Source organism: Chiroxiphia lanceolata, chromosome 3 (genome assembly GCF_009829145.1).
Source record: "Chiroxiphia lanceolata isolate bChiLan1 chromosome 3, bChiLan1.pri, whole genome shotgun sequence".
NCBI lineage: Eukaryota > Metazoa > Chordata > Aves > Passeriformes > Pipridae > Chiroxiphia > Chiroxiphia lanceolata.
In genome coordinates, this window is record NC_045639.1 from 82,550,351 (window position 1) to 82,561,499 (window position 11,149).

The following is an 11,149-nucleotide window of genomic DNA, read 5'->3' on the forward strand; positions in this document are numbered from 1 at the left end:
CAACAGCGCACCACAAACTCGTGAAATTTGGTGTGGAGTGCAAGGCCCCCATGTTTCCAGACTTCGGGTGGAATTCCATCAACCCCAGATGCCTTGCTGATTTTCACCTGCTGTATGGTCCTAAAGTGGGGGCAGTATCCAGTTCGTATTTCACTGGTTGTTGTGTGATGGACTGAATTGCTGAGTCTTGGACTACACGGTTGGTACTGAAAAGAGTCTGAAAGTGTTCAGACCATCGATTCAGAATGGAGGTTTTATCTGTTAGAAGTGTTTGACCATCTGCGCTGAGTAGAGGGCTTTGGACTTGGTATGTAGGCCCGTATGCTGTTTTCAGGGCCTCATAGAATCCTTTGTGATCACCCGTATCTGCGCATAATTGTGTTTTTTCAGCTAGATTGATTCACCATTTGTTCTGGATGTCACGGAGTTTCTGTTGGAGCCTGCTGCATGCAAGACAAAAGGCTGCTTTTCTTGCGTGACAGGATGGCAGTGCAAGGTGTGCTTGGTGAGCGGTTCTCTTCTTCCTCAACAATTCCTGAAGAACAATAAAAACATCACCATTTCCCAAGAAGACTCATGGCAATTGTAAGTCCACCTGATAAAAAAAAGTGTATACATAATTTCCCTACATGTCTTTTCATTATTTCAACCAGAAAGCATGTGTCAGAAGTGGGTGCTAGCCTTAACCCACTGTCTGCCTATAACTTGACTCAAACGCTCCTTAAGTTTTGCAAAGGGGAAACAAGTTCTGATTTATCATCAGTTGAAAGCTCAGTTGGAAGTAAAATAAACTAAGTTTAGTAAGGACTGCTTTAATTCTTATCATTGCTGTCTGCTCACTGTCTTAAAAACGTTTTACTAACCCACTTAAAATGCTTAGATTAATTGTCTTTATCCTTTTCATCCAGGCAAATCCTTTTATAAGGCTAATGAAACTGCATCCCTTGGTCTAAATACAGTCATGACTTTATGTCATATGACATCCAGCCCTACAAAATCGTAGAAGTCCACAGAAGGTAAGTTGATGTTAATTTATTTTGATGATGGTATTGGATTATTCTGATATACTGAAATGGTAAAAAAAGGTCCTCCCCTGTGCCTAAAAGGATAGAAAATAATTTTCTATAAAACTTGTCACTGACAACATGAAATAGTGTCAGAAATAAATAGCTCTGTCAGAAAAGTGGCTGTAGTTTAGTTTCTGTGGTTGAACATCATAATCCAAAGGCAAAATTCTATGTTTCTAATGGGAATTAAAGCTGCGTAACTAGGAGCACCAGGTGGTCCCTATCGGCAGAATCTGGACTATTGTTTTTTAGATTTATGTAGAGTTTCATGCCTATCCTGAATGTTGGCTGCTAGTAATTTCTTCTGCTATTGTTGCTTAAGGTCATCTATAAATGCAAAATGTTTCTCAGTGGGTACTTGACAGCAGTAACCTAGATAAATATTGTCATTTGCATAAACATTGTCTTAATAGTTCAGAAACTGTAGTAAACAGTCTCAAATCCCAGAAGTGAGCTAGACATTGCAAGAATCACATTGTTTTTTGAAAAAGATTGATGTTCCGTGTTATTTCATTGGTCCCAGTCCAACACAAGAGGGTGGACTGATGAAAGAGATGCTTAACACATCCAGGGTTTGTGTTGCTTTCTTTTTTCTAACTGTGCTCATAGCTGAATTTCTGTTTGTTTTTCAAATTTTTATGTACCCTTACGCAATAAAAGATAATCTAACTAGACAGGCACAAATAGTGGAGACAAAATGGCTTTTAAAAGCAAATTCAAACCCAAGAAACCTCTCCATAACTTTCACAAAGTACAAAAAAGAAGTGGAGTTAATTTCTGCCTACAGAGAGCATAAACATTGGTATTTCATTGGAAATGGATGCCCCTCAGAGCTTAGTAAGACTGCATGTAAGTAACTGCAATCCTCTGGACTTCGTTGTATGTGCTCTTTATGGAGCAAATGCACTCCTACAGGACCTATTGGACTCAGGCTCTTCACCCATGCAATGATGCATCATAGGTCTCTGCCAAAACCAACCAGGCTCCAAGCATTTCAGACAGGCTAAAGCTAACAAAAAGTACACTAAATACGGGCTGTGGGTTGTTTGCATTTGTTAACCGTAACTCACATCTTGTAAGATCAAATAAGAAAGAGACCCTTTCTGTACACAGACACTTTGTCTCCAAGGATTTAGCTTTGTTTCAAAAAAGCGCATGTATGTGAACAGATCCAGAGAGGTCTTAGGTCACCTCCAAGGCAATCTCTGCTTGTTGTTTATGTGACATGAGCTGAGCACTGCTCTTCGCAGCTGGACACGGCTGCCTCTGGCTCACCTTCCAGCCTGAAGCCTTGCAGATAATGAGGTTTAAGTGGAATAGATACGGCTGAATATGTCTCTAGTACAGGTTCACTGACATGTTGTCTCACAGGGTAAAGACCAGCCTAAGAAAGAATGAAATAAATGTCAGGAGGTGAATATCCCTTAGAATACTGGTGTTCAGTTAGAAGAGAAATCCAGCATCCAGCCATGGATTGCCATTGCCTCTGAATGGATATTCCAGACCTTATACTCTTGCACTTTTTACAGCCACGGCATGTATGCTGAAGCAAAGCCCTCCAAGCAATTGCACTGTTGCTGTGATCTGTTTATACTGAATCTCAACAACTAATCCTTCTAATCCTCAAACAATTGTTTTAGGTAATACTGTAGCTGCTCAGAATTAGTTGACAGTGTTTGTGTAGTTCACACTTCATTTAAATAATCAGTTTTATTATAAGTCTCTCATATGATCAAGTGACTCCATATGAACACATTACAAATTCACTCCAAGAATGGGACATGCACACATATATGTAGCCATCTGTGCATGTGTCTGTTTCACATGTTTGCATTATAATTTAGAACTGATCAGTGATGTTTGGTGTTCAGCTTGGGGCACTTGAAAGATAGTTTCTTTTCACCCAACAAAACCCAAGACCCTCAATAAGGGGCTCAGATTTTGCATCTGGATCCATTAGTAATTTCTAAAAATTCATGGCAGATTTCCTTACATTTGGGGGTTCTTCTGTGTTTTGTCACAGGACACAAACTGGGATAAATCATGGATCTTCAGAAGTTAGAGGTGTCTTGGGTCTTCATACTGGGTGGATGTTCATTAGCTGGTATCTATCAGTTGTGATGTCCAGATGACCATTTTGTAGGTACATGTTCTACAAGCAGGAAGATGAAACTCATTTTCTCCTTTTTTGCTTTCTTAAGTCCGTAAGATTAAGTGGATGACTACTGACCTAAATACCCACAGTCCCTTTTGAAGGAGGTGCTTCTCTATGCTTCATTTCTTCTCCCTGTGTGTGAGTGTGGCAGTTCCTGCCATTGACTGCAGAAATTCCTTCCAATTACAATTTCACTGATTTGAAACTGAAGCTTGTGAATTAGCTTCCAAACTTGTACCCAGGCATGATCATATAGCTTCCCCCAAAGGTGCCAGACTTTCATATTTCTCAGTTTCAACTGGGTTTTACCCACCAATCAAAGAGTTCAGACAATGTAATTGTGGTTTATTCTGAGTATTCAGTGATTACTGCAGGATTTGCAGAGATTGACTCTCCAGATACTATAAGTTTATATATATATTAAATGCTAGTAAATAGCTGAAATGCCATGATGACCTTTAACCCTGTTTTTGACACTGTCTTGCAGCTAGTGATGGAGCTCAGGCCCAGTTGCAAAATTCTGCACAACTTTGTGGTGACAACACTGCCAAGTAAACTTCAAGGGGTATAATCCATCTTTCACAGAGTAATTTCCATTAAGTTCAATTTCCTGGGTCATCATATTGTAAAGAAAGAGGAATCTACTTATTCACAATTGCTTTGAAGACTCTGAGTGCAGATGCAGTGAATTACACTCATTTGATTGCTAAAGCTCAGCAGATAGAGAAGGTCTTTAATCACCCTTAAAAATATTTTACTGGGTTTTATTTTGTATGATACTCCTTCCAGGTATCTGACATACTGTACAATGTAAATCAGTAAAATAAACACCTAATAAAATTAATATTTAAACAGAATTAGCCTAAATGGGCTGAGAAAAATCTATAATTAAGTACAGAAAATGAACAAAGAAACAATGACTTGTTTCAAAAACAGGGGCAGGGATTAAGACCTAGGAAGGTCCTGCATTGAGTTTTTACAGGTTAAGTAATACTCTCTCGCTCTGTCTAGATCTAAGTGTCCATGCTTAGTGAGCAGCCAGGACAATATGATCAGTTCTCTGTGGCTGAAAGGCAATCTAAGCAAAGAGCAATATTTTCTTGCCCATCATCTATTTGCACATCAGCAGCTGTACTGCATCCTCTGTCCACGTCTCTGTGCAGGGTGAGACAACAATCTCTAGCTCCAGCCCTTCTGGCTTTTCCACAAGCAAGCTAGGGAGTGGAAACAGAGGCTGCCTAGGGTTGCCCCACACCAAAGTGGAGGAAGCTGCTGCTCTGTGCTTTCATTTCTCAAGGATCTCCTCAAGTGCGACTGGACATGTGCACAAGAAAAGGCAGCTAGTTACTTTTAGGTTATTTTCTCTGTCCTGTGTCTGTAGCACACTTTATATCCCTGTCTTACCAGACAAAGTGCAACAAGGCAGGTTTGGAAGACAGCATCCTGAACTGTAGAAATTCATTTGGGGATGGTAAAATGTTTTTCAGCCTGAGGCTGTTCTGTTGTGCTATTTCAGAGACGACCTGGTGCCTTATATTCCCAGTATTGGTTATCTATGGGTGTCAAGCAAATATTCAGAAAGGCCTCTTGGGTCCACTGTCTTTCTAACATACTGCATGTTCCACTCAAGCAATCAATAGCCTGCTGAAACTGCTTCTTTTGGCCATTTATTGCACAGCTCATGACCCAAACACTTAAATACTGATTCAGAAACATCACAGATAAACTGTCATGTCGCTTAGGGAGGGAAAATTGCCATAGTTTTGTCAGGCTTTCTTGGGGTTATTTGTCAAGTGGAATTATCTATCAGGCTTTCTAGAATCACCCAGATTAATATTTGTAGTGGAGAAAGGAAAAAGGGAGTTAATTTATGGCAGTAAAGAATCACTTGTGAAGGGGCACTGCTGTTCTGCACACTGATATTGCCTATCTGTTCCAAAAGAAATGCTAACTGCAGTCAAAATATTTGTATGCTTACTGAAATGTATGAATATTTATTAAGACTGAATTATCTCACAGTTCTCATTTTTACACTGTCAATATACTTCTGCAATTAAAATGATTTCGGATAACCAACACTGCTGATCCAGATTCCAAACCGTGCTGTTATGCCGAGTGGAAAATGATGGAGAAATGTTGCCTTGAAGGTACCAAAAGGCCGTTGCAAAAGGAAGTCACTGACTCACCTCAAAAATTTTCTTTGCTGCTTTGCTCACACAAGAGGCAACTACACCACAGACTGAAGACATGCTGCCTCCAGTGCATGGCAACACCATAGACCCTTTTTATATTAGGATGAAAGAGGTTTAAGTAATTTATTAAGAAAAAAACTCATTAATAGACAGAGCTTTTGGCTTGCATAGGATATGTGAAGTCACACCAAAGCCTCTTATCTTCCTGGTGAGGAGCAGGAACCTATGGTCTCCAGCACTGAAATTCAGGGCTGCTGGTGTCAGTCCATTATCCTGGTCCAGGTGTTTTTTTCTTGTTTTTCTGCCCATAAATGCCACCTTGTACCTTCCTTTCTCTTTGAAACGGGGGCATGTGGATGATGATGAGACACCCTTTAGTGAGCTCATCCGCAGCCAGCTGTGTTGGTGATTACCACTTAGCCCGTGAAGGTTGCTCAGCCCTGTGCTTTGAACACACTCTGTCCTGAATCCTTGCTTGACAAAATCTCCCCGGGAACAGTAGGAGTTTTATCTGAAAGAGGTTTCTGGGATCAAACCACTAATAAATTATGTTTATTGCTTTGCAGTCATATAAAGCTTGTCTAATCATTGTAAAAATATGAGTTAAGACTGAAGGTAAGAAAGAATAAGATAATAAATTATCATTGTAGTATATAAAAAAAGGGCTAAGTGTTCAGATTTCCATTGTGAAACTGCTCTTTTTATGCTAGTGTTTTCACAATGGATCAGCCTGAAACTTGGCTCTGAATAGTAAAGTGTGCCCCTTTGAGCTAATGAGCCTCTAGTCTGTATGCTTGTTTGTTAAACTTGGTGAGCAGGGAAGCCTAAAGCCTTAATTAAGGTCCTTGTGATATTAAGAGGCACATAACAAAGCAACAAATCAATTTGCAAAAGTGAAGACCAAAAGGCAATGGGAAGCATTAAAACAGTTGTGTACATTCCTACGGATTTCTGTAAAACTCAGAATAAATGCTTTGAAAAAGCAGGAAAAGGAGAAAGTAGTTTCTTTTAGTTTTGTTTGCAGAGTCTCAGACTAATTGTTCCATGTAAGCAGTTCATTTGTTAGAGGAGGAAGTTAGGTCTATTAAGTCGCCCAACAACTTCAGTGTTGAATTTATTGCAATGTTTTCTTTTAAAACAGATCTGCAGGTTTCATATAAAATACTTCCAGATTTGAGGTTGTTACTTTCCAAACCATCCAAAACTCAGCTGCTTTGTTACATATTTAAAATTCAGCTGGGTTTTGTTGAAAAGTTTATGAGATCTTCTTCTGTTCTGTAAATAATGCTGAGCATCTGAGTGAGAACTGGGGTTTCTGACTTGGCTAAAAGTTACATCTATCGCAGACAATAGAGAACTATGAACTATGCCATAAAAAACTGATGAGACTCTCACAGCAAAGGTTTTCCTCATTTCTGACCTTTCTCTCACTGAGTCAGACACAGTATTTGCCAAACAGGGCTTAGTTCAGGTCAAACAAAGCCACCATTAGCTTTGAGAGAACTGTCAAAGTCCAAATTTCCAATACAGAGGCTGTTTTCTACCTGATGACCTGTATTCCCTAAAAAATCATATAATCTTTCTCCATTTCTCCACTTGAAAAATAACCATAGGTACAAACATTCTGGGTTCTTTGACTGCCTGGGAATTTAGATCTTTGAGGAAGTTAATGGGATTACCCAAGTGAGGAGGGACTTATCCACGTGAGAAGAGGTTTAGGAGGGCTATCCTTTACTTGTCAATGACGATCTGCATGTGCGTCAGAAACAATTCAGTTTGCGTTGCTCCTTCTCAGCCACTCTACACCGTTAGAATTTAACAGGCTATTCTCAGAGAAAAGGAGTGCCTAAAATGGCAATGGTCATATATTGCTTTGTCACGGTGCTGGTGTAGTGTCAGTCCTGGAATCCCACTAAACAGAAACAGTTGTCCTGTTTTTTGTCCCTGGACATCTGGTTACAGCTGTAGATCTGGCACCCACAGCAACTTCTTGGGCTAAAACTTATACTTTATATTTTAATATTTTTAAAAGTAAACCTTTATCTGAAAGAACTCTAAAAATAGAAATGTGGAATTTTCCTTGAGAGTCAACATGAAATGTCTTAGAAAAGAAAGTCTGTATCTGTTAATTATGTTTCGTGAAAGCAAAGCAAGAATGAATCAGAACTTAGCTGGGTCTAGGTATTCCCATATCAAGTGAACTCCTTATGCATTGATGTTAAAAAGTAAAACAGAGGAGTATCTCTGATTTTGTGTCTGAAAATAGAACCATTATTCTCTGTAGTACAAGCATGGCCATGCATTTTGCTGCCAACATGCCTTTTTTTTTTTTTTTTCAAATCTGAAATGCTAGAGTACTACTATGTAAAAGCAAATATTAGTGTTTTAGATAGATGGATCTATCTATTTCACAAGTTTCTGGTATGCAAATATTTGTATTAAGTGGAATTTTAATATTTTTATATTTTCGTAAGCTTTATTTTCTTTTCACCATAATGTTGCATGAACCAACTCTTCTGGTAGTACTAGATAAATGTAAACTAGCACAAAGCCCAAGTCACAAGCTAGAAATGCCAGACACTTGGATTTTACCATGGGAACCCATGTTTCTGTGCATCTCAGGGTGCTGATGGTCAAATGTTAAAGGCAGAGTGCAACCCAGCCCACTAACAAAGAACCTCAACCATAGTTCAGAGGCAAGCTGGAAATTCCACTCTGCTCTGAATATTGCTCCTGCCCATCTTCTGAGATACAGAGGGGACAATTCACTGCTTGAGGCCTAGACTAAACCAGGCTCCTCACAGGGAGATTGGGACTGAATTCTCTTAGAGTTTACTCAAATTACTAGTGGATACCAACGTTACTAACTGGTCAACATTACTAATGCTGAAGGGTACGGGGATGCAAACAGGTATTTGATTGAACAGTGGAAGCAGAGGAATTTAAACTTCCAGCATCCTCTGAATTTGTATCTTGGCTACAATCCATCCTCTGAGTAGACAAAGAGATGAATTATCTGCGTGTCAATCCTGTCCCCCTCTGTTATACTATTAGATACCACTGCTCTTGGCAGTGCAGGCAACCTCAGCACAGACAGTGAGACAGTAAAAAAGGGAAAAAGGTGTGGAGAATGACTAATACAGCATTGTTGCATTGAATGATCCAATTGCCATGGTTTCCCATGTAAGATGAGACTGCACCATACCAGGAGGAGGCAAAGGGAAGGAAATAGTGAGGAGTTGGCAAGAATCTCCTCTTAAAGCAGTGCTTTGTGCAGAGTTGTAGTATAATTTGTTTCTTTAAAGAGTGGTGTCTCTTTGATAGCTGTCTGGGAGAGGAGGAGCATACTGAGATTGGGCTACCTGAGCTGTGAGTAAAACCCTGCAGCTGGACACCCATCTTGAGCTGGGGACCATCACTGCTGCTTCATCAGTACCTGCAGCCATGACCCGGATGGGCATCTGGTGCCAGCGCCACACAGTGTGATCCTTGCCTCATCTGGAGCCATTTCTGTAATATTTTGCTTAATCATCTTCCAGCAGCTGCTTTAAAACTGTTTCAGAAAATGAAAGTAAACACCCCTTTGGAATGAGTGGGTTCATTCTCATGGATTTTGGGGAACACAGGCAGGAAGAGAAGGAACTGGTGCAGTGCTGCTGGCCAGGCGCTGGACTCGTGTCAGCCCAGCCCTGCTGTGTGGGCCTTCTGGACTGATTTGCAATAGCTTACCATTCTAACAGCCAGTCCAAAAGCTCCAGTTTCACTAAAAAACTGCTACAGAGTTTTAGCTCTTTTTTGGTTAAAACTGAGCACATTGATTTCTACTGCATCGCTCCATTTTTATTTTTTATTTTTTTTTAAAGAAGATATAATGCAGACACATTATTCTACAACCTACATTATAACTGTCTCTATTTTGGCATACAGTTTGATTTATATGTTATCTTTTCCCATCTGTAAAGTATGTGGTTTGCCTTACACACACATTCATATTGGAGGAAACACAAGGATGAGGTATGGTTTAGTGAGGCAGGATGGCAAGGCAGAGTAAACATAAAAAAAAAAAAGGAAACGACTTAGCAGAATAAAAGTGAGGGTTTTTTTCTTTGGTGACAATAAAGGGTTTTGACATATGGCTTCTATCCATGGGAACAAATATACTCAGCCTGAAAAATCCCAGAGAGTTCTGTGTGACCAATTTCAAGTCAGATGAAAAAAAAGGTCTTCCAGAAAATAAGCAAATGAGCTGTTTTCAGTGCAACAAATGCCTACATTACTAACATGAATTGTGAAATCACTGGCTGTGACTAATCAGAATTCATTAAAAATAAATCTTGGTCCAGCAGTTTTAATAAACAGAACGAGCAATAAAGGCAGCAATGATTCACTTTTTCTCAGGCATATGTTGCGTATTTCACTCAGTCAAAGGATTTCTGCTGAAAAAAATTGATTCTGGTATCCAGTGAAAAAATTCGGGTCCCACCTTTCTGGAGGCAAAGAGAAGATGGGAGACAGCAGCTTTATTAACCCTTCAGAGTTTTTAAAATTTAACTTTTTCTGGAATTTAATTTGGCATTAAGACTTTGGGGGGAAAAAAAATCAAAGCTGCATTTTCTCTTCTGCCCACTGAGGAAACACAGGTGTAAAAAGAGGGCTTTGCTCACTCTCATTAGAGTTGTTCACAAGAACAACTTCAGCCTACCTGGAGGCTGAAGGACTGTTTACCTGGAACCAAGCATTACCTTGGCTAGAGAGCTCACCACAGAGACAAAAAGCAAAGTAGTTTTGGAAACACAGGTACTGTAACAGAATTTTATATATATATGCATCTCACAGGGACAAGGAAGGAATGGATTAATGACCTGGCCGGGAAATAAGATCTGCATTTGACTCTGCTGCATCACAGGTGGAGGCTAAGAAAAGTCAATGGAAAAGACATAACAGTTACCAACACTGTGCTTTTCAGAGATGAGAGCACAAAGGTGCTCATGCTGCCCCAGAGTCTGGTTGCTGAAGTGCTTAAACTTCCATCTGGGATGGAGTGGCACAGCCTGGACACTTGCAATAGTGCTACAGGTCTAATCTGGCACCAAAACCAAAAATCCAATCAAAGCTTGCTTCTTTTTGGCTGAGGAAAAAGGGAGCAGGTGGCACATAGGCAGAGCCTGTGTGAAATAGTCATATGCTTCCTCTGCATTTTCATGGTTATTTAAATTTTTTCCTTCATATAACAGCAACAGCAAATGGACAAAATCAGTCCCAGAACATGGTAACGTCTTGATGCTATTTATGGCACACACAATGCAAAACAAATACGTCATCTACTAATGCTGGCACTTCTCTAGCACTGGGACACAGAGAGCAGTGCAAGTGGGTGGACCTTTCTGGTATGACAGAACTCCAGCTACAGAAACACTGTCCAGAAAGCAGTAAGTGAGAATAGGAATTAATATGGTCAGGAATATTCTGTCCCTCCCTGCCATCCCTCCTTCCTTCCCTGCCGCCTTCCTTCCCCACTGCTGTCTGCACACAGTCCCAAGTCTGGCTGCACCCCCGAGGAGCAGTAATTCCTACTAGAACTCTTCTGTGCAGATATTTCATAGCTCAGGAAACCAGTTCTTGAATTATGACAGCAAACACTTATCAGTAAAAACACTATCAACAGCAAATTTCCCCACTAAACTAAGCATATAGAACAAGCTGAATATTGGCATGGCAAAAGCAACTGCTCTAAG

At 40.0% G+C, this 11,149-nt stretch overlaps 1 long non-coding RNA gene across 1 annotated transcript; it reads left to right on the plus strand.

Annotated features, from left to right (window-relative positions):
• Nucleotides 1–533: 533 nt before the first annotated feature.
• Nucleotides 534–4,072, plus strand: LOC116784583. The gene is made up of 3 exons (XR_004356154.1): nucleotides 534–585; nucleotides 909–1,016; nucleotides 3,710–4,072. It is a non-coding gene; the product is annotated as an uncharacterized LOC116784583 (long non-coding RNA).
• The last annotated feature ends 7,077 nt before the right edge of the window (nucleotides 4,073–11,149 follow it).